The sequence below is a fragment of the Aquarana catesbeiana genome, linkage group LG09 (assembly GCF_042186555.1).
Source record: "Aquarana catesbeiana isolate 2022-GZ linkage group LG09, ASM4218655v1, whole genome shotgun sequence".
NCBI lineage: Eukaryota > Metazoa > Chordata > Amphibia > Anura > Ranidae > Aquarana > Aquarana catesbeiana.
Window position 1 is genome coordinate 76,170,988 of NC_133332.1, and position 22,785 is coordinate 76,193,772.

Below are 22,785 nucleotides of genomic sequence, written 5' to 3' on the forward strand. Positions count from 1 at the left end.
CATGTCTTGAATCGAAAAATTAGTAATGACTAAAATAAAAAATAGAATGTAGAAAGCTGGTTGAAAAGATGTAACTCAATACATCTAAATAACTTGTAGTTTCTCCATAATAATGGAGGATGGGAAGCGACTGAGAGGGGGTGATTCATGTCGACATGTGGGCAAACAGCCATCATTAATAGGTGTTATAATAATAATTGTGCAAATAAAAAAACAAAAAGAACTTGTCTTAAAGAACTGTTATAACTTATGCAACTTAACTGGCATAATTTTTAGAAAGATACAACAGTGTGCACCTTGAAAAATAACAATACTTGGTCCTCTAGCTGCTAATATAGAAGTATTAATATCCACTATGTGTACACATTCAGGAAAGATAATGTGGAGTAGATTTTACTGACAGGTTTGTAGCGATAATTGGTTATGTGTCTCATGCGTATTCCGGACTAATGAAAATTTTGAGACCTAGTACATTGCAAAAAACTCAGAATCACATCTCAAATTCGAAGTTATAATATTGAGTTTACGTGAATCACAATTTCAGCTGTGAATTGTTTGAATTAAATAAGGTTTATGGAAGATAGAATATATTTTCTTGTTGATTTGAAGAATATCTGTAATACCATACATGGTCACAAGATGTCAGCGTTGCAGTTTTTATAGGTTCTGTTGTGTAAGTTAGATAGAGGTGAGTGAAGTATACTCACAGTTCCAGTTTAAGGCTGAAGGTGTCAGCGTGGGAATCCTTTTTGGGATAATGACAACATTTTTAGCTACTAAAGGAAGAAGAGGAAATTTAACATATAAGAACAATAAAGTAATCTGTGTTAGATTCCGCCTGCAATAATAAAGTATGTATAACTTGTGGAACAAGAAAACAAGTGTATCAGCTCTTGAAAAAAAAAGAAATAGTAGAAAGAACCAATAGGGACTCATATATCAAGAGTGACTGTCATTACTAAAGGCTCATCATGAAAGTGTAAAGTTAATTAGGACTCCATTGGCCCACTTCATGTCTGGGTCTGCGTCTTTCTCCCCTGTGTGAGGGGTTGTTCCATATCGGGGCTTGTCTAGGAGTAGATGGGGTGCGTGGAAGATTGTTGGGGTTCCATAGACCTAGTTTAACAAGCATATGCTGGCCTTCAGGAATAGAGGAGGGGATGTTTGTTGTGCTATTATGTGGGATAATCAGCTTAAATGGAAAACCCCATCTGTATCTGATTCTGGCTGTGGAAAGAATTGTAGTGATTTCTTTCATCTTCCTGCGTCTGTTCAGAGTGGCTTGAAAGATATCCGGGTATAACTGTAGTTGTACTCCATCTAGAGTAATATTTCTGAGACCCCGTGCTGCCCTCATTATTTCCTCCTTCACTAAAAAAAATTTCATGCAGAGGATTATATCACGAGGGGGTTTGTCTGGAGGGGGTTTAGCTCTTAAAGCATGGTGTATGCGATTGCATGTGAAGGACTGGGGATTTTGTTCTGGTAACAGCATCAGGAATAGTTTAGTGGTATACGCTGGTAAATCCATAGTAGATTCTAATCCTGATATTATTCCTTCTATTCCTATTGTCCAAATCCTCCACGTGCACTTGTAATTGTGTAAAAGCTGATGAGAGAATAATGTTATTGTTTTTAATGTATGTAATGCATAAATGATAAAAATAATCATCCTTTTAAACTCCATGAATTAATTGCTTGTAGTCCCTAAAATGGCCTGATTTTTGCAAATTTTACAGTACAGTGGGGGTTATTTACTAAAGTCAAATACACTTTGCACTACAAGTTGAAAGTGCACTTGTAGTGTAAAGTGGATTTGCCTTTAGTAAATGACACACATTGCCACTGTAACTACACCAGCTTAAAAAATAAACTTGTATTGAGCATTGAAATAAGAAGCCACACATTGCTGAGTAAAAAACATTTTACTCCAAGCACATTCACGTGTGCTTGGAACAAACCAACATCTTGGTGTATAACATGTATGTTTGACATAAATTTGCCTTTTTTGGGGCTAAACAGGCATGTTTAAAAACATAACATACACATCCCCAACTCAGGAACTTACAAAGTTCAACTTTGATAAAGTGAAGGCCATATGAGACATTAGTATGTCAAAACTGTGTTGATCTTGCCTTCACCAGATGGGGTGATCTCACCCCTCTAAAACCCAAATTTTGAAGATGCACATAAATTGGGACTCAAAATTTGGATTTAGCTCATGTTCCCATGCCTAAATTATGTGTCTTTTCCCTACATCTATTTTACTCAAGCCACAAAACACACAGTGTGTCAACATGTGCTATATCCCATCATGAGATATCAATGTACGCGTTTTGTGAGTGCAACCCCTTCCTCCAAACTAAAGTAGGTGAGAGGAAGGGGTTGCACCCCCGAAACACGTCCATCGATCCCCCATGATGGGAGCTAGCACATGTTGACACACTGGGGCTTATTTCATAAAGGCCAATCCACTTTGCCCTACAAGTGCACTTGCATTGCACTTGTAGGGCAAAGTGGTTTTGCCTTTTTGAAGCTAATTCATTGTGGTGGACAGTCATTAAGGTAAAAAAAAAAACTTGTGCCTTTAGAAGCTTTAAGAAAAATGAACTTTAAAATAAATCCCATTTTCCTTTTTGCACTTATTTCAGTTATTTTCTGATAGGAATGTCAGTGTGCATCCAATCGTAGGTCTCGTTTTCCTCCTTACAACAAACAACCAATCAGCTTTCAAATGCCAATTCCTAATACAAATTTAGAAAAGTTCATTGGTGACTATAAACAAGGGAGAGAGCTCTTATTTCTAACACTAATTATGTCACCCCGGTTATACTGAAACATAGATTGGGAAATATCATCTTGCCCCACTATATGTCCCCATTTTAGTTGCTGTCATACATACAGTATATAAGTCATGGCAAAGAATTGGAAAGCAGCTTACAGTGGTTTATAATGAGCAGTCAAATGTAAGTGGATTTTGCAATGGAATTCTACTTAGCATTGTTTCTACACTTTGTTTTTTAAACCTTCAAGGTTATTTCAAAGAGATTGGTGTAAAAAAAGGAACACCCTCCAGTTGAACTTTATTGTTTATCTTTTACACATATTTTAGCAAACTTGAGCACAGCTTCTTGTTTGTTTTTCTGTTCTGTAGAAACTGGTATATCTCTCTGTCCTATTCAAACTGACTGTTGGACAGGTGAAAGGGTTTGTCTTTGTTGTCTAAGCAGCCTCAGTGCATTCCATCCAAGGCTACAACAAATATAAAATCCCTTTTGAATGGGGTGGCGTATGTAATTTATTATCACCTGAGTAGTCTCAGTGCATTCCATCAAGTGTGTACATGTCTTAGTAAATATTTCACCAAACACAATCATCCTGTTCCAGGGAGTGCCCATAATTTGACTTCATACTTTGTGTAGACAAAAAAAAGCAGAGAACCCAGATAGCAAGGATAACTTGCCACAAATTTGTGGAAGTGTTGAATTGTAAGCCTATTAACTTGCTGCACATTTTTACTGACAAGTTGTTCACTTGCAGAGCACTGGAGGCACAAGGCCTAGTTGACACTTTTCTAATTTGTAGCAAATTTGTGTGGCAAGATCAAAATTGCAATAATGAGTCTACAGCAAAAGCTCTACTAGTCTACAGCATGGACATTCAGCCACAGTGACCCCTGTGGTGGCATAACTTCTACACAATGTAGCACCCTGCAGATACTAGCATCTGTAAAAAATGAATTATTTTTTGGTAGGCAGGACAGACCCAGGTGGGCTGGATTTGCTGAGTCCCCCTCAGCAGCCTGGGTAGAAATCTGAAGGGTTTCCTCCAGGGACTGATGGACAGGGAAGAGAGCCAATGCCTGGCAGTATTGTGGGAGCCCTGGCCAATCCTGAGCTTGATGAGGCGGGCACCACATAAATACTGCTGGGGCCTGCCATGTGGGGAGTAATGTGGAGAGATGGAGATGAAGTGATGGAGTTCTGATCCAGGAGTAGGCCCCCAGGTGGAAGGGGGGTGCTGCCTCTACCTGAATGTGTGGCTGAGGTGACCACCGCTGTTTCCTGTGCCACAGTCAGGGCTGGCTGCTGGAATTCCTAAGGCTGGTGAAAAGCAGGCACTCCAGAGAGCTGTACTGTGAATAACCATCCCCTTAGAAACAAGGATCAGAGGAAGTAGGGCATCTGTTCATTTTTAACCCCTATAGCCAGGAAATGGGATAGAAGCAGCCAGGCTTAGGGCCCACCTAGTTTCCAGAGATCCCAGGAGGGATCATACCCCTTACTATAGGAGGACTGTAATATACTGCATTTAGAGATTGTGGGGTAAGAAGAGTAGAAATGCAGTATACAGCCTATGTGAAGATTTGCTGTTAAAGAGACTGCACCACATAAGTGAGGTTTCTCTTGGGCAGTCTGAAGTTTACTTAAAGAGACAGTGTCCTCAATGTATAAAGTTAATAGATATATGGTGTCTTGTACCTTTCCAATATCCCATCCAAGTTAAAATCCCCCAATAAATATAAAAACAAAAATTCCATTGACTATTTTCTGACTGCAAGTGACTGTTACAAATACTGGTTGCTTGGCTGCTGGGCTGAAATGTCTCCCGCCTGGCTGCACACACAACATGAACATTTTTAAATCCAGCAGCCCTCAAGGGGGCATCGCTACAACAACATAACAGCAGCAGACTTGCAGAATGTTTGCAAAGAAAGTTTATCTGGAGTCATGCAATGCGGACTTGCTGTAATTGTGCAACAAACTTGTGAAGCCTGGCAAGTCTAGCAAGAGCTTAGCAAGTAATTTTCAAACTTGCAGGACAATTGTTTGCTATCTGGGAAATGATCACACAAGCAAAAAATTGGATTTATGGGGGCGGTTTGTACAGAGTACCCAAGTTTGACATTTTTATACTATTTTGACAATGTTAGAAATCCATGGATCTACAGAATAAAATGTAAAGTTACAGCGCCTTGCAAAACTATTCACCCCTCTTGGCATTTTTCGTGTTTTGTTGCCTCACAACCTGGAATCAACATGAATTGTTTGAGGATTTGCATCATTTAATTTACAGAACATGCCCACAACTTTGAAGATTTTTTTTTTATTGTGAAGCAAACAACAAATAGGACAAAATATCAGAAAAAGTCAATGTGCATAACTATTCACCCCCCTAAAGTCAATACTTTGTAGAGCCACCTTTTGCAGCTATCACAGCTCCAAGCTTTGTATAAGTCTCTATGAGCTTGCCACATCTTACCACTGGGATTTTTGCCCTTTCCTCCTTGCAAAACTGCTCCGGCTCCTTCAAGTTGGATGGTTTGCGCTTGTGAACAGCAATCTTTAAGTCTGACCACAGATTTTCTATTGGATTGAGGTCTGGGCTTTGACTAGGCCATTCCAACATATTTACATGTTTCCCCTTAAACCACTCAAGTGTTGCTTTAGCAATGTGTTTGTGGTCATTGCCCTGCTGGAAGGTGAACCTCCATTCTAGCCTCAAATCACACACAGAGTGGTACAGGTTTTGCTCAAGAATATCCCTGTATTTATCACCATCCATCTTTCCCTCAACTCTGACCAGTTTCCCAGTCCCAACTGCTGAAAAACATCCCCACAGCATGATGCTGCCACCACCATGTTTCACGATGTTCCTTGCCCGGTCTGTGAGTTTTGGTGTGCGGCTGTCTCTTGGCAGGTTTGCTGTTGTGCCATGTTCTTTCCATTTGGTTATGATAGATTTGATGGTGCTCCTAGGGATCATCAAAGATTTGTATATTTTTTTATAACCTAACCCTGACTTGTACTTCTCAACAACATTGTCCCTTACTTGTTTGGAGAGTTCCTTGGTCTTCATGGCAGTGTTTGGTTAGTGGTGCCTCTTGCTTAGGTGTTGCAGCCTCTGGGGCCTTACAAAAGGTGTGTATATGTAATGAAGAAAAACAACAGCATGGGTCCTTAAGCGCTAAAAACTGCTATCATTGTAAAACCATTGTCTTGTCTTGCTATAGTTCATCATAAGGCTGGATCCCAGTGCAGCTGCCAACTCCTGGAGGGAAGTGAAAAGCAAATGGACAAACGCGTAGCGCTCAATGGGGGCCAGTAATAAGAGATTGTTATAAGGAGTGTAAACAATCATGTTAATTTATTGGGCGCATATAAAAGTAAAAAGTCTGACATTGTAGACAAACATTAAAATTAAAATCATCCTTGGTTGAAAGTCAATGTACACAATGAAAATTAAGAATGAAGTACTCTGAAATGATAGTGACAGCGATCCACCATGACTCCAGTAAGCAAGGGGTTAATGTCAGCAAGTAGCTGTGTGTGCCTCAAACTTCAACGGCAGACTCTGTGGCTATGATGCAAGTGAATGATGGAATAAGAGGGTGACGGTTTGCTGGAATGCAATGGAGGGGGCAGCTAAGACTGCCAGACTCACTGTGACCAGAGGTGTAGTGTGGGCTGCATTGAAAGATGACACTTGTCACTAGGGATGAGCTTCGAGTTCGAGTCGAACTCATGTTCGACGCGAACATCGGCTGTTCGCCAGTTCACAGAACAGCGAACAATTTGGGGTGATCGCGGCAAATTCGAAAGCCGTGGAACACCCTTTAAAAGTCTATGGGAGAAATCAAAAGTGCTAATTTTAAAGGCTTATATGCATGGTATTGTCATAAAAAGTGTTTGGGGACCTGGGTACTGCCCCAGGGGACATGGATCAATGCAAAAAAGTTTTAAAAACAGACTTTTTTTCGGGAGCAGTGATTTTAATAATGCTTAAAGTGAAACAATAAAAGTGTAATATTCCTTTAAATATCGTACCTGGGGGGTGTCTACAGTATGCCTGTAAAGGGGCGCATGTTTCCCGTGTTTAGAACAGTCTGACAGCAAAATGACATTTCAAAGGAAAAAAAGTCATTTAAAACTACTCACGGCTATTAATGAATTGCCGGTCCGACAATACACATAAAAGTTCATTGATAAAAACGGCATGGGAATTCACCACAGGAGAACCCCGAAATAAAATTTTTTTAAAAAAAAAGTGGGGGGTCCCCCTAAATTCCATACCAGGCCCTTCAGGTCTGGTATGGATATTAAGGGGAACCCCGGCCAAAATTTTTTTTAAAAATGGCGTGGGGTCCTCCCAAAAATCCATACCAGACCCTTATGCGAGCACGCAACCTGGCAGGAAAAGAGGGGGAACAAGAGAGCGGCCCCTCCCTCCTGAACCGTACCAGGCCACATGCCCTCAACATTGGGAGGGTGCTTTGGGGTAGCCCCCCAAAGCACCTTGTCCCCATGTTGATGGGGACAAGGGCCTCATCCCCACAACCCTTGCCTGGTGGTTGTGGGGGTCTGCGGGCGGGGGGCTTATCGGAATCTGGAAGCCCCCTTTAACAAGGGGACCCCCAGATCCTGGCCCCCCCGTGTGTGAAATGGTAAGGGGTACAAAAGTACAGGCATACTATAGACACCCCCCAGGTACGAAATTTAAAGGAATATTACACTTTTTTGTTTCACTTTAAGCATTATTAAAATCACTGCTTCTGAAAAAACGGCCGTTTTTAAAACTTTTTTTGCATTGATCCATGTCCCCTGGGGCAGGACCCAGGTCCTCAAACACTTTTTATGACAATAACTTGCATATAAGCCTTTAAAATTAGCACTTTTGATTATTCGTGTTCGTGTCCCATAGACTTTAACGGTGTTCGCGTGTTCGAACAAATTTTTTGCCTGTTCGCATGTTTCGGTGCGAACCGAACAGGGGTTGTTCGGCTCATCCCTACTTGTCACGCTGGCTGGCCGAACACTCTGGGACCTGGCTTTTAAACAGCTCTTGAGCTTATATGCTTGTATCCAAGGACCGGGAGAGCCCGAGTAAAGCCGACCAGAGCCGATGATTGCCAGAAGGGAGGAGAAACCAATGCTGTATGGAGACGAGTACTGGGCGGATCGCAAGCTCCGTTAGGTTGCCATAACGACCGTGACTGACATGTTTTGCGCGCCTGCGCTTTGTCAAAGTATTGGGCGCTGTCGCACAGTGAGATAAATAGGCATGTAGGTGGGAGGGGGAGGAGAGTGTCAGCTGTTGTGACGTTAACCCCTTGTGTGCAAAAATACACAAGTAATGCACAAGTACGATTACTACATAGAACCACAGTAATGGATGTAAGGAATATATTGCAATCAAAAAGAGAAGGATAAAAGGTAAAATATTGATGAAAAAATGGGAAAGGGGAACAATGAAAATAATAGTATAAAATGATTGAAAAAATGGTGAAAATGTTACAATAAATAGTATTGACATCAATATGTAAAATAAACAAAATAAGTACAGGTCTGTATATATTACAGTGATTAAAAAATGAAATTTAAAAAAAAATTAATTAATTGGTGGCTGAGAACTAATACAAGAGAGAAAGCAGGTTTGGGTACAGAGAGACGAACCAGAAGAATTTTTAGAGTTATTCAAAAGAATCAGTAAAATGACAGTAATAATGTCAGTAAAATTGTCAATAAAAATCAGTAAAAATCATCAGTATAAATCGGGGGATGTTGTACTCCTAGCCTGGACTTGATCATTGTTGAATCACGCTGAGGACATCAATTTCTTCATTGAGTCCCTCAGGTGAGAGGGAACCCATTAAATATATCCAAAAAGTCTCCCTTCGGCACAGAAGGGAGAACCCTATCATTTTCTGTTAGGGTACTTCTAGGGATGGCCTCGATGGCGAATACTTCTATTTGTCGAAAATCTTTGTTGTGTACCAGACGGAAATGTTGCGGAACACTATGTTTAATGCATCCCTTCTTGGTTAGTCTGCGATGCTCACCTATTCTAGTTCGCAGAGTCCGTATAGTGAGGTCTACGTATAGAAGACCACATGAGCAATGCAGGACATATATAATGAATTCCGTGGAACAGGTAATGAATTATTTTATTTTGAAGGACTTGCTTCCATTGGTAGTTATTTCAGAGCGACCATGGGGAACTGACTGGCAAGTGAGGCAGCCTCTCTTACAACACTGAAAAATCCCAGTTATATTGTCAAAAAAAGTTCTGATGTCAATAAAGGATCCCTTATTGTTCTGTTTGGGTTTGGTCAGTTTGCTGGGGGCAATGATGTTTTGAATGTCTAAACGTGACCTGTGGCCTGGAAGGAAGTAGGGGTGCTAGAACGGGATCAAGTTTCAGGATGTCATAATGTTTGTTTTTTATTTTAGTGATGGCCCTGTATTTACTATTGAAAGCGGGCACGAATCTTGCCGTATGGGTCATGGTCAACGACCTGTCATTTTTATTTTTGTTTTTTGGCAATTGTGTCTGATTTTGGAGAAATGCGTCCAGTACTAGAGCCTTGGGATAACCTTTCTCTTCAAATTTTCTTTGCATAAGGCATCCTTGCACCATGTAATCTTCTGTTTTGGTACAGTTTCTACGTAATCTGTGGAACTGACTCTTGGGAGAGAGAATAGAGAGAGAGAGAACAATAAAACGACAACTATTTTTTTTTATTTTATATTTTTGTTTGTGTTTTTATTTTTTTTTTTTACACTTTTTTTTGTAACTGTAACTTTTATAACTGTAACCGGTTCCAGGTTCGGGTCTCTCAAAATGCGATGGCATCTTGGGAGACCCTGTGAAAGTGCGCCTAGTCTGTGGAATGCTGTACCCTACGCTAATACTCAACTAGTGTATGGTAGCATTCAAAACATTCACCAATGCAAAGACCAGGATTGTCAGGACTGGAGGGACAATAATAGCGGGTGTCACGCCTATATCCGCGCTTGCTGCAGACACAACATCTTTTTTGGGGGGGTTAGTTGGGTAGAGGTACTCGGGAGGACATAAAGAAAATGCCTCTCATGCAGCCGACTGCATTTGGTTGGGGATGTGAATGGGGGAAGTACGGGTGCTGCAGAAGCGGTGGGTTCCCAATTAGGATTGGCGAATGCAGCAGGAAGGGCATTATGGGCACGACGGGCCTGTGTTTGTCTTTTTGGTGGCAGCGGGACACCTACTTGTGCTTGCCACCTCACCAGCTTGAACTGCACTTATGGGACTCGCCACGTCACCAAGTGTTACTGCAGTGTTGGTTCGACTACGACCGGGGTGTACTAGGGCGCTGGTGCTTGCTAGTTCACCAAATCGCTACCAAAAAAACTGTTAGCGATCGCAGGGATCAGGCCTGACTCTGCGAACGCTGCAGTTATGCGTTTAGTGTTTTGTAAGTGACAGTGATCGATCGATACTGCACTTGGGTGGGCTGGGCCGGGTCAGGCGGAGGGGCAAAACGCAGGTGCTAGCAGGTACCTGGGCTGATCCCGCTAACACTGCGTTTTTGGGAACCCTAAACTGCTGGGGACGCTAGTATAGATCTGATCGGATCAGATATTGACCCATTCAGATACTATACCACTAAGGGAGGTGTACGCTGCGTGCGTGGGTGTTAGCGGTACTGGCGCTAACCTGACGCTGCCTGGGGCAGGTGCTTGCCAGTTTACCAAAACGCTACTAAAAAAACTGTTAGCGATCGCAGGGATCAGGCCTGACTTTGCGAACGCTGCAGTTATGCGTTTAGTGTTCTGTAATTGACAGTGATCGATCAATACTGCACTTGGGTGGGCTGGGCTGGCCGGGCGGAGGGGCAAACGCAGGTGCTAGCAGGTATCTGGGCTGATCCCGCTAACACTGCGTTTTTGGGAACCCTAAACTGCTGGGGACGCCAGTATAGATCTGATCGGATCAGATATTGATCCGTTCAGATACTATACCACTAAGGGAGGTGTACGGTGCGTGCGTGGGTGTTAGCGGTACTGGCGCTAATCTGACGCTGCCTGGGGCGACGCATATCACCGCCGGGCGATCAGGGGGCTAAACCTTTATTCAGTAATAAACGGCGGGTGCCCTGACACTATAAAAAATAAACGAACTAACCAGCGTCACCCGTAACGGTTATACGGTGATCAGTGGTGAAAGGGTTAACTAGGGGGCAATCAAGGGGTTAAAACATTTATTAGGTAGTATATGGGGGTCCCTGACGCTATAAAACGCTGACGGCGAACCTAAATATTTACGTCCTTAACTAGCGTCACCAGCGACACTAATACAGCGATCAGAAAAATGATCGCTTAGTGACACTGGTGACGGGGGTGATCAAGGGGTTAAAACTTTATTAGGGGGGGTTAGGGGGGTATCCTAGACCTACAGGGGGCTAACACTAACTGCCCTACCACTTCTAACTGTCACAAACTGACACCATGCAGTAATCAGAAAAAAAAATAAAAATACTGCTTGGTGTCAGTGTAACGGGGGGGGGGTGATTGGGGGGGGTGATCGGGGGGCGATCAGGGGGGGATCGGGGGTGTAAAGTATGCCTGGCATGTTCTACTGTGTGTGTGTTCCTTGGCGCCGGAATGGAAACCGCCGAGCCGAGGAGAGATGACATCACATCCTCTGCCTCTGTGTACTACACAGAGGCAGGGGATGATTGTCATTGGCTGGGAGCGATCGCGAGGGGGGGCCACGATCGGATGGCCTCCCCCTCATCTCTAAACGCTCCCAGACCAAAGCAGACCGCCGCTGGCACCGGGGGGGGGGATCCGATGGGTACGTATGGGTACGTGATTCTGCCTGCCCGTGCCATTCTGCCGACGTATATCGGCGTGAGGCGGTCGGCAAGTGGTTAAAAATGTACCAGTTCAAAATTACAAACAGATTCTACTTAACAACAAACCTACAGTCCCTGTCTTGTTTGCACCACCTGTATACTGCTGTACAGAGTATATAGGGCCTGGGGGCCCCATGCCTTTCCTTTTTTTAATTTGGGTGCGGGGTTCCCCTTAATATCCATACAAGACCCAAAGGGCCTGGTAATGGACTGGGGGGTGGGGGTTACCCATGCCGTTTGTCTCACTGTTTTTTAATCCATATTGCTGGGACCCGACATTACATTAAAGCCGCAAGCAGTTTTAAATGACTTTTATTCCTTTAAAAATGTAATTTTGTGCAGGGACTGTTCTAAGCATGGGAAATACGTGCCACTTTACAGGCATACTATAGACACACCCCAGGTACGATATTTAAAGGAATATTTCACTTTTTTTTTCACTTTAAGCATCATTAAAATCACTGCTCCCGAAAAAACGGCCATTTTTAAAACTTTTTTTTGCATTGATACATGTCCCCTGGGGTAGGACCTGGGTCCCCAAACCCTTTTTAGGACAATAACTTGTATATTAGCCTTTAAAATTAGCACTTTTGATTTTGAACGTTTCGAGTCCCATAGACTTTAATGGGGTTCTAAAGTTTGCGCGAACTTTCGATCGCAGGTTCTGGTGCGAACCGAACCGGGGGGGTGTTTGGTTCATCCCTATTGCATTGATAATGGGAGTGCCACAGTAATATCTTGGTAATCATGGATCCTACTCTGGTGGACTTTCTACAAGGGTCACATGAGTTACTCTCCCCCCTTTTTTAGCCCGGTTAGTATCACTGCTATGGCTATCAACAGCTATGGCTGTGAATGAATGAATGAATGAATGAATGAATGATTTGTAAAGCGCTGCAAATGCGAACTGAATTGCCTCAAGGCGCTAGATCCGTTCTGTGTTGTCAGCTTCTTAGAAGAGGTAGGTCTTGAGTTTTTTCCTGAAGGCCTGATGGTTTTCTTCCATGCAGATTTAGGTCGGAAGAGCGTTCCATTGACGTGGTTCTCTGACTGCGAATCATCGTTCTCCCTTTGATTTGTAGCGGTATTTGGTAATGAGGAGGAGGTTTTGGTTAGATGATCGCAGTCTGCGATTGGTTGTGCAGTGTTTTATTTTCTCTCAAAGGTATTGAGGAGCCTTTCCTTGTAGGCATTTGTGGGTGAGGCAGAGGGTCTTGAATGTGATCCGATTCTTTACGGTTAGCCAATGTAGGCTCCTCAGGGATGGGGAGATGGATTCCCAGGGTTTTTTTTCTGTTAGCAGTCTTGCCGCCGTGTTTTGGATGAGTTGTAAGTGCGCAAGCTGATATTGGGGTAATCCTATGTAGAGGGAGTTTGCGTAGTCGAGTCGGGAATTGATGATTGTTCCAACTACTGCTGCTTTGTCCTCTTCTGGGATGAAGGGGATGAGTCTATTTAGCAGGTGGAGGAGATGGTGAGGTCCGCTAACTACTGATCCTATTTGTGCATCCATTGACATTTCTGAGTCAAAAATGACTCAGAGACTCTTGGCTTTGGTGCTTGGAGAGATGTTCTGTCCAAAGATGGTGGGAGGTGTCCATGGGGTCTTCGTTTTGGAATTTTGGTTAGCGTGTAGGAGAAGAAGTTCTGTTTTTGGTTAGATGATTGCAGACTGAGATTGGGTGTGTAGTGTTTTATTTTCTCTCGAAGGTATTGAGGAGCCTTTCCTTGTTTGCATTTGTGGGTGAGGCAGAGGGTCTTGAATGTGATCCGATTCTTTACGGTTAGCCAATGTAGGCTCCTCAGGGATGGGGAGATGGATTCCCAGGGTTTTTTTTCTGTTAGCAGTCTTGCCGCCGTGTTTTGGATGCGTTGTAAGCACGCAAGCTGATATTTGGGTAATCCTATGTAGAGGGAGTTTGCGTAGTCGAGTCGGGAATTGATGATTGTTCCAACTACTGCTGCTTTGTCCTCTTCTGGGATGAAGGGGATGAGTCTATGTAGCAGGCGGAGGAGATGGTGAGATCCGCTAACTACTGATCCTATTTGTGCATCCATTGACATTTCTTAATCAAAGATGACTCAGAGACTCTTGGCTTTGGTGCTTGTAGAGATGGTCTGTCCAAAGATGGTGGGAGGTGTCTACGGGGTCTTAGTTTTGGAATTTTGGTTAGCGTGTAGGAGAAGTTCTGTTTTTGAACCGTTGAGTTTGAGGGAACTAGTGGTCATCCAGTCGTCTATCAAAGTGAGGCATTTCTCTAGTTGCTGATGATGGTCTTTTTGTCCGGTGATTCGAAAATAAAGTTGAGTGTCATCAGCGTATGAGTGGAAGCAGAGGTCTGATTTTCTGATGATTTTGAGGAGTGGGCGGATGTAGATGTTGAAGAGCACTGGTGACAAGGGTGATCCTTGAGGGACTCCACAGGAGATTGCGTGAGTTTCAGAGGTGAATGCTCCTAGTTTCACTGTCTGAGAACAATTCTCTAAGAAGAATGCGAACCATTGTAGACCAGAATCTGTGGCTCCTGCTACTTCTGTGAGGCGGATGAGTAGAGTATTGCGGTCCACTGTATCAAATGCTGCACTGAGGTCCAACAGTACCAGGAGACATGATTCTCCGTCATCTGCTGCTTCGAGGGCGTCGTCCCATATTTTGAGAAGTGCCGTTTCTGTGCAATGGCATGGGTGGCAGCCTGATTGCAGAGGGTCCAGGAGTTTGTGTGTGTCCAGGTGGCGTTGTAGCTGTTGTACTACTGTTTTCTCCATAATCTTGGAGATGGAGTTGAGGCTTGTTATCGGTCTGCAGTAGTTAGGGTCCTTAGGGTCGAGGTTGGGTTTCTTTAGCAGGGGTTTGACAATGCCTTGTTTGAGGTTGGTTGGAACAATCCCTTCTTTGAATTACTGATTTATGAGGTGTGTTATAGTAGGAGCCAAGATGTCGGAACATTCTTTTAGGAGTTTTGTGGGAATTATGTAGTTTGGTGATGTGCTGTCTCGAAGGCTTCTGATGATGTTTTTGGTGGTGTCAGTGGTGATTGGGGTCATGTTGTATGACGTTCGTGTCGATAGCCTCTTTTTGCTTTGGTTAAGTGAGGTTGGTTGTTTTTTTCTGTTGAATTGTTTTCCGAATGCTGTCGATTTTGTCGATGAAAACATTTGATAACTCATTGCAGAATTCTTAAGTTTCGTTTTGCTGGGGGCTCTAAGCAGGTTGGGTTCATCGACTGGGCGACTATTTTGAAAAGTTCCCGGTTTAAGGCAGTTGAGATGGTGTTCTAGAAATGTTCTTTTTTGGCTTTGAAGATTGCTTTGTGCTTTGTAGTTTGTATGGTTTTTCTTGGTAGGATTTATTCTCCATGCTCTTTCAGCTCTTCTGCATTCTTGCTTGAGTAGGGTGAGAGTGCCATTAAAGCATCTCAAGTTTTTTTTGCTGATGAGAGTTCTACGTTTTGGCGCCACTGAGTCTGCTGTTTGTAGTAATGCATAGTTTAGGGAGTAGAATGTTTGTTCCGTTGAGAGGTTTAAATTTAGCAATGGTATTTTGTTTGATAATGTGGTTTTGAGTTCAGGGTGTAGTTTCTTCTGAGATCTGTTCCAGTGTGTTGTTGTTGCGTGTTTCCATTTTTGGAGGGTGGTGTTAGTGGTGATTTTAAATTTGATAGCGTGGTGGTCCGTCCATGGTAGCGGTATGTTGTTGAATATGTTGATGTCCATATTTTGTTTGAAGGTGAGGTCCAGAGTGTGTCCTGAACCGTGCGTGGGAGAATTTATTAACTGCTGAAGACCTAATTCTTCCAGTTGGTTAATGCAGGCGATAGCGATAGGGTCTTGGGTAGAGTTTGCCCAGAGGTTAAAGTCCCCAAGTACCAGAAAGTTTTTGGTTTTCAGGGTGTGTACTGAAATGAATTCAGTGAGTGGTGTAAGGAGATTGGTCTTCGGTCCTGGTGGTCTGTAGCATAGTAGTATGTGAATGGTGTCTTGGGGTGTTGTTTGAAGATGAAGGGAGAGTGTCTCCATGAAAGGCACTGAGTTCTGTAAAGTTGGTTTGCTGAACACAAGGTGCGATTTGAAGATCACTGCTAGGCCTCCTTCTTTTTTTCCTATTTTATGCTCAGTTAGGATACTGTAGTTCTCAGGCACCAATTCAGTTAGGATGGTGTTGCAGTCGGGTGTTAGCCAGCTTTCCATGATGAAGAGGCAATCTATGTTGTTTTCGATGATGAAGTAGTGGATTTCCAGTCTGTGCTTGACTGCAGATCTGGTGTTGGTCAGGGCACATGCTAGTTGTTGTGGTTGGATTGGTGTCTCCCTGTATTTGATGGTTGATTGTAGGTTGGTCCTTAGTAATTGTTCTTTTTTTAGTCTTTTTTGAATGGCGGTTGGTAAAGTTGAGGCTGTGTTTCTTAGCCTGTGGAGGGCGTCCGCTGAGTATTTGAAGTTTCATATGGTGAGAAAGACAAAGTTGCTGAAGGAAGGATGATCTGATGATGGTACTGATGTAGCGATGATGAGCTTGCTGGGGGATGGTGGGATCAGATGGCTGCCACTGCTACGGGGGTAGTGTTGTTGACGGTCCGGATGATGGTGCGGAAAGTTCTGGAGGAGGTGATGAAGGAGGCGCCTGCTGACCTACCGCCCTCCTGTTGATCCAGAGGAAGGTGAAAAACCCCTAGCTGAGCTTGCCAATTGCTGCAGCGGAGGAAAAAATTCCTTCCTGACCCCCCGAGGAGTGATCGGACCCGAGGACCCTGGATCAACTACTGGGGTACCCCAGTGGGCTTACCTGATCTGGGACAGTCCAGAAGAAAAGACGGGGAGAGGAGAGATGGGGGGGCTGTGGAGGGGTGAAGGGGACCTGGCCACTACTTACTGGTTCTGGTACTGGTGCTGCTGCCGCGTCTGGGAGGATCTAAGATGGACGCCGGGCAGGGCCAGAGCCGTGAATATCCTGGCCTCCAGTGTCAACCTGTGCCCCTGCAGTGAGGTCCAGTAGTGAGGAGGGGGTGTTCCAGGTGTAGGGGGGCACGGGGGCCCGCTGAAACAGTGTGGGAGGGATATGAGGCGGCCGGCTGGCCAAAGCTAGGCCGTAGCCGCGGTCTGTCCCCCGAGTCTAGTGGCTAGAGACGGGGCGATCGGACAGCGGCTGTGGTGGGTGCCCTGGTGGGAGGTATAGAGGGTGGTTTCGGGACCGTGACAGTGAGGTGGGTCCATTGGATGGTGGGTCCTGCCTGGAGGTGATGGGATGTTCTCCGAGGGCCGGTGGAGTGCTGTGGCCTCAGGAGGGAGGACCAAGATGGCCACTGGCTAGGCCGAGCCGCGGGCTGTCTGGGTGCTATGTCCCCGGTGCTATGTTCCCGGTCCGGCTGACAATGGATGGTGAAAGAGGATGGATCTGGTAGAAGAAGGCGCGCGGGCCAGCCGGTCAGGCTGCCGATCGGCTGTGGGAGGTGAGGCGGCGGTTCGGCGCTGGCCGGAGCTGGGCCGGAGCCACGGAGTGTCCTGCGGGATGGGCCTGTGCAGCTGGCGGGCTGGAACACGGCATCCGGATGGTGTGGACGGCACGATGGATAGGTAGGAGGGTCCCGGTATAGTTCTGCTGGGGGAGTCTGGGATGAGTCCTAGGTGGCTGGGTGGCCAGATGGCCGGATGGCTGAAGCTGCTGCACAGAGGTCTACTCTCGTTATAAAATTTTTAGCAAGCATTACACTGATGAATATCCTCAAGCTTCAGCTTATGCGTAGACCAACCAGCTTCCAGGGTGTGGTTGGAGCAGAGCTTAGTAGATGTCCTTTATCTTCCGCCGTGCGTTGAGTCAGCAGCATCCACGGGTGTGCTGGCCGCAGAGCTGCAGTCTGCCTATTTTCTACCGTGTGTAGATTCAGCAGCTCCCAGTGATGTGCTGAAAACAGGGCTGGAGTTTTTCCTTATGATTTCTCTGGTCAATCTCACTCTCAAAGGGTCTTGGGGATCTACTGTACTGTGCCAGGAGTCTGTGAGATCAGCAGCTCGTTTCACCCTAGAGTGGTGTATCCAGGGTGTCACCTCAGCCACCTTAATGGCTGTTGGGGTAGATAGCAGAACAGTGTAAGAACCTCTCCATCTTGGCCCTAGTGGGGTTAAGTTACACTCTTTTACCCACTCCTGGTTTAAAGGGATGTACTGGGTTTGACAGGCTTATGGGAAGTTTCTCCTGAACCCATTTCCCTATGTCTTGCATACTCTCCCCATGTCTCTGTATCAGTTCACAGCTAACAACCCCTCCTATCTGATGCAAGTCTCCTCTAATACCTCTAATGATGGGTGGAGGCCTACCATACAGTACCTCAAAAGGGGACAGATTTGTCCTCCTTGTTGGGGTACTCGGAATTCTCAGTAAAGCAATGGGCAACATCAAGGTCCATTTCATTTGGGTTTCCTGACAGAGCTTAGCCAGTTGTGACTTGAGCGTGCGGTTCCTTCGTTCAACTTTTCCAGAGCTTTGGGGCCTATATGCGGTGTGTAGTTTACAAGTAATCTTAAGTGCTGTTGCTATTTCCTGGAGGCACTTGTGAACAAAAGCAGGGCCATTGTCTGAGTCGATGGCGGAGGGGATTCCATATCTGGGGATAATCTCCTGAGTCAGGCATTTAATCACTTCTTTCGTAGTCTCAGTCCATGTGGGCCATGCCTCTACCCAGTTTTAATAGGTACTAACAACGATTTGTATCCACCTGCAGGGTGCATAACAGTGAAGTCAACCATCAATTCTTCCATTGGTGAGGCTCCTACAGCTTGTACTCCAGGGGGTGGTATAGGTCCCTGTCTTGGGTTATTGCGGGCACACTCTACACATCTGCTGGATGCAGCTTGTGCCAATGTGGGTAGCCGGGGAATATAAAAATGTCTCTCTAGGGCCTTCTCAATGGCTGTTTTTCCTATGTGTGTCCCTTTGTGAAATTCTGTCACTAGCTCAGTTGCTACAGCAGCTGGGACAACAATTCTTCCGTCCTGCAGTTGATACCACTGGTCTTCCCGATACTCCCCAGGTTCAGACTCTATCCATTTCTGTTCTGCCTTTGTGTAAACTGGATCCCATTCAGAAAGTGGGACAGGGAACAGGGGGGCCATTATCTGTTGTAGGGGTTGTTGAAATGCTGCATCTCTGGCTGCTTGATCTGCTTTCCTATTTCCTCTAGCCACTCGGGAGTCTCCCTTTTGATGGCCCCTGCAGTGTATCACTGCGACTTCAGAGGGGACGCATACTGCCTCTAACAGTTATAGTATTTCTGTCCCATATTTGATGCTCTTCCCTCCAGATGTAATAAGTCCTCTCTCCTTATACAGGACCCCATGTGCATGAAGGGTCAGGAAGGCATATTTGGAGTTTACATAGACATTTAGTTTTAGTCCCACGGCCAGTTGTAAAGCTCTGGACAGTGCAATCAGTTCTGCTTTCTGTGCTGAGGTCCCCTGCGATTAGGCTCCTGTCTCTATCACTGCCTCCAGTTTGACAACTGCATAGCCTGCATAGGGGACTCTATCTTTTACAAAACTGCTACCTCAGTGAAGTACTTAACGTCTGGCTTCTCCAAGGAGCTGTCCTTCAAGTCTGGTTGGCTTGCATATACTTCATCCATTACCTGGAAACAGTCATGTGTTAGGGGCTCTTGTGAGGTGGGGAGCAGAGTGGCTGGGTTTAAGGTGTTAACAGTCTCTAAGTGGATTCGAGGATTTTCACACAACATAGCTTGGTATTTAACCATTCGGCTGTTTGTGAACCAGTGATTTCCTTGGTAATCCATTAATGCTTGTACTTGGTGTAGGACCCGGCCATAAGTTTCCTGACCCAATGACAACTTGTCAGCCTGGGCCACAAGGAGGGCTGTTGCTGCGATGGCCCGCAGGCAGCATGGCCAGCCCTGAGCTACAGTGTCCAGTTGTTTTGAAAGATATGCTACAGGGCGCTGCCACAATCCTAAGTATTGTGTCAGGACTCCTACTGCTATTCCTTGTTTTTCATTGACATACAAGTAGAAAACCTTCTGGCTGTTTGTCAGGCTTAGCGCGGGGGCCTGCATTAGAGAAACCTTAATGTCTCGGAATGTTCTGTTTTGTTGTTCTCCCCATTGAAAGGGTTCCTTTTCTCCCCCCTTTGTGGATTCATAGAGGGGTCTAGCATTTGTGGCAAAGTCCGGTATCCAGATTCAGCAAAATCCTGATGCCCCCAGGAATTCACATACTTGCCATCTGGTAGTCGGGGTGGGGATCTGACAAACAGTCCATAGTGTAGGAATTTGTTTAAGTACTTTTGTATTACTACTAGGGCTTTTCGAGGGACTGGGTGCTGTTTCAGGCTGACTGCAGTGGCTCCTGATTTTAATTCAATAAGGATTAGGGGAATGTGTCTGGCTAATCCTGCTCGGTTTTCTTCCGCCCATAGTCCCGGGATATCTTGCAGTATGCGGGCTTCAGAGGGATGGGGCAATTTTAGGATAGCCTGTCCATCAGATTGGAAGTACATGTGTGCTCTGAGTTTAGCAAGTAAGTCTCTGCCCAGCAAGGGAATAGGGCAATCTGGCATGTACAGGTACTGATGTTGGACATGATGCCCCCCAAACTACAAAGTCTTTCTGTTAGGAAGAGTCTTTTGACTTTATACTTCTGCGCTACTTGGATAATTCTGTGTCTTTCTTCAGTATTAAAAAGGGTCAGTAAAAGTTGCCGACAGTCCGACCAAGTAGGGTTATGGGTCTGAATTATTGACTGGAGCAAATCTGTCATGGCTTGGGGCTTCTCAGAGTAGGCAGGGTTATGAGTCTTTCAGTTCAGTAAATCTGTTGTGGTAAAAAGCGTGTAACCTAGAGTCCGATAACCCCCCACCGTCTTTTCCCTTAGGGGCATTTGCAGAGGTATGTTAAAAGGCGGGGCAAGGGTCCGGCCATTTGCATCGGGATTTCTCGGAGTGGAAGTGGGCACTTGATTGGGGGGCCCATTGGCTACTACTGAGTTCCCTATTTCTGTCCTGCCTATACCCAGAGTGTTATGTTAGTAGTATTAATAGGAGTATGTTTACTGAGATTAGGCGTTGACAAACTTGCTGAATCTGATACAGGTGGACAACAACTTGAGTCCTCTTGTCTACTGGACGGGGCATTTGGACATGGCTCTGACCTGTATATGTCTGAGGCTCGTTCCTCTACATAACTAGATGAATCCGCGCTTAGGACAATGTGAGGGCTGCTGCCTATCCCTAATTAGTACCCCTAGGGGTCTAATTGCATAAGTGGATAAATAGTATGAGAATGAGAACGGCGCTGCCCTCTCCGTTGTTAAATAATGGGTACAGGTGTCATAAAATGCAAGCTAATTTTATATAGCTACAGTATATAAAAAAACTCCACCATCAGCTATCATAATAGGGTCCCAAACAAGAAAAACCCATATATTCGGGCATAACCAAAATACTCAAAACACCAGTGATTTAGAAATTGCTAAATAAAACTGTTAAATAAAAAAAATAGAATAAAATATGTCCCCCCGGTGAAATACAATGTCTGCCAGGGTGAAATATGTAATAAATTAGTGGGAAAATAATGTGGTGAACTATGCAGTAAGTTACGAATAAAAAAGGGGGGGATGGGTACAGCGCTGCTCCAATGGTGTTTAAAAAGATGGTTACACACTAAGCGGCTAACACTTCTCTAAGACATAGCTAGAAGTAAATAAATCAGAAAACATACAGTGTAGCGCTATGCGTATAAATAATACAAAATATAAAACAGGAAATTAAGCTCGAGCCATCTCTCAATGGCCAGCATATAGACAAGAAAAACTCCAGAATTGAATAAAGAGTGGCTCAGTACAGTAAGTGCACTATATATTACAAAATGACATGTAAAATGATAATTACAATACACCAGTGAAGTGTGAAGACAAGACCAAATAATGGATCCATTATTTGGTCTTGTCTTCACACTTCACTGACCAAATAATGGATCCATTATTTGGTCTTGTCTTCACACTTCACTGGTGTATTGTAATTATCATTTTACATGTCATTTTGTAATATATAGTGCACTTACTGTACTGAGCCACTCTTTATTCAATTCTGGAGTTTTTCTTGTCTATATGCTGGCCATTGAGAGATGGCTCGAGCTTAATTTCCTGTTTTATATTTTGTATTATTTATACGCATAACGCTACACTGTATGTTTTCTGAGTAAGTTACGAATAAAAAATAATAAATTGACCCCAGAGTTCAAAAATATTGAGACAAAATGGCGCCAGAAAAATTTTTTTGAAAATAATGAAAATTAAATGTGCATAGTGGTGTCAATGTGATATCCGTGTTAACCCTTCCATATGCGTATACAAAAAATTGAGTGAGGTTGTGATTGATCCCAATGTTCAAAAGTATTGGGACAATGTGGCGCTTATAATCTTAAAAATGTCTTTATGTGTAACAAATTAAAGATAAAGTCAAACACTCCCTATGCATTAAATACAATAAAATAGGAACATATAAATATATAAATATAAGGATGACGTGCATAAAAGGTAGATTCCAATTATTCTTGTTTATACCAGGTGATGATTAACTACTAAAAAGTATTTTATATATATAGTCCATGCAAAAATGGGTGTTTTTAACCAGATAGGAGAACAGAGTTCAAATGTGAAAGTTGATTATTTCACCCTTAAGGGCTCACCACAGTGACTTCTGTGCGTTTTGTTCAGATGGTGACTTGAAGTGCTCACCCCCCAATGCTACCCCACTCACCAGAGATAATCACCCCTACAGGGGTACCGAGCGACAGAGTGGGTGCCTCAGGTCAGATGATAATGACTCCAGTAATGCTGCCGTTCCTCTACTCTATGCGATCCTTACGGCTCTTCTGTCATCTGGCTATCTGTCAGCTTCCAGCCAATGTGCAGCACTCCAAACAGGTGTCTCTCTCTCCCTCCTACATATTGGGGAGGCTGATCTGTCTCTTCGGGTTGAGAATATATGTGTTTTGTTTGTTTTGTCAGTGGTACTACTCTTGTCATAACCATAATTCTGCACTGTTCCTCTTTTGTGGCTTCTATCCACTGCATGTCTTTATCTCCCATTTGTCTAAGGGATGCAC

At 44.3% G+C, this 22,785-nt stretch overlaps 1 pseudogene; it reads right to left on the reverse strand.

Moving 5' to 3' along the window:
• Positions 1 to 18,346: 18,346 nt before the first annotated feature.
• On the reverse strand, positions 18,347 to 22,558 carry LOC141108918 (uncharacterized; annotated as a pseudogene).
• Positions 22,559 to 22,785: the final 227 nt, after the last annotated feature.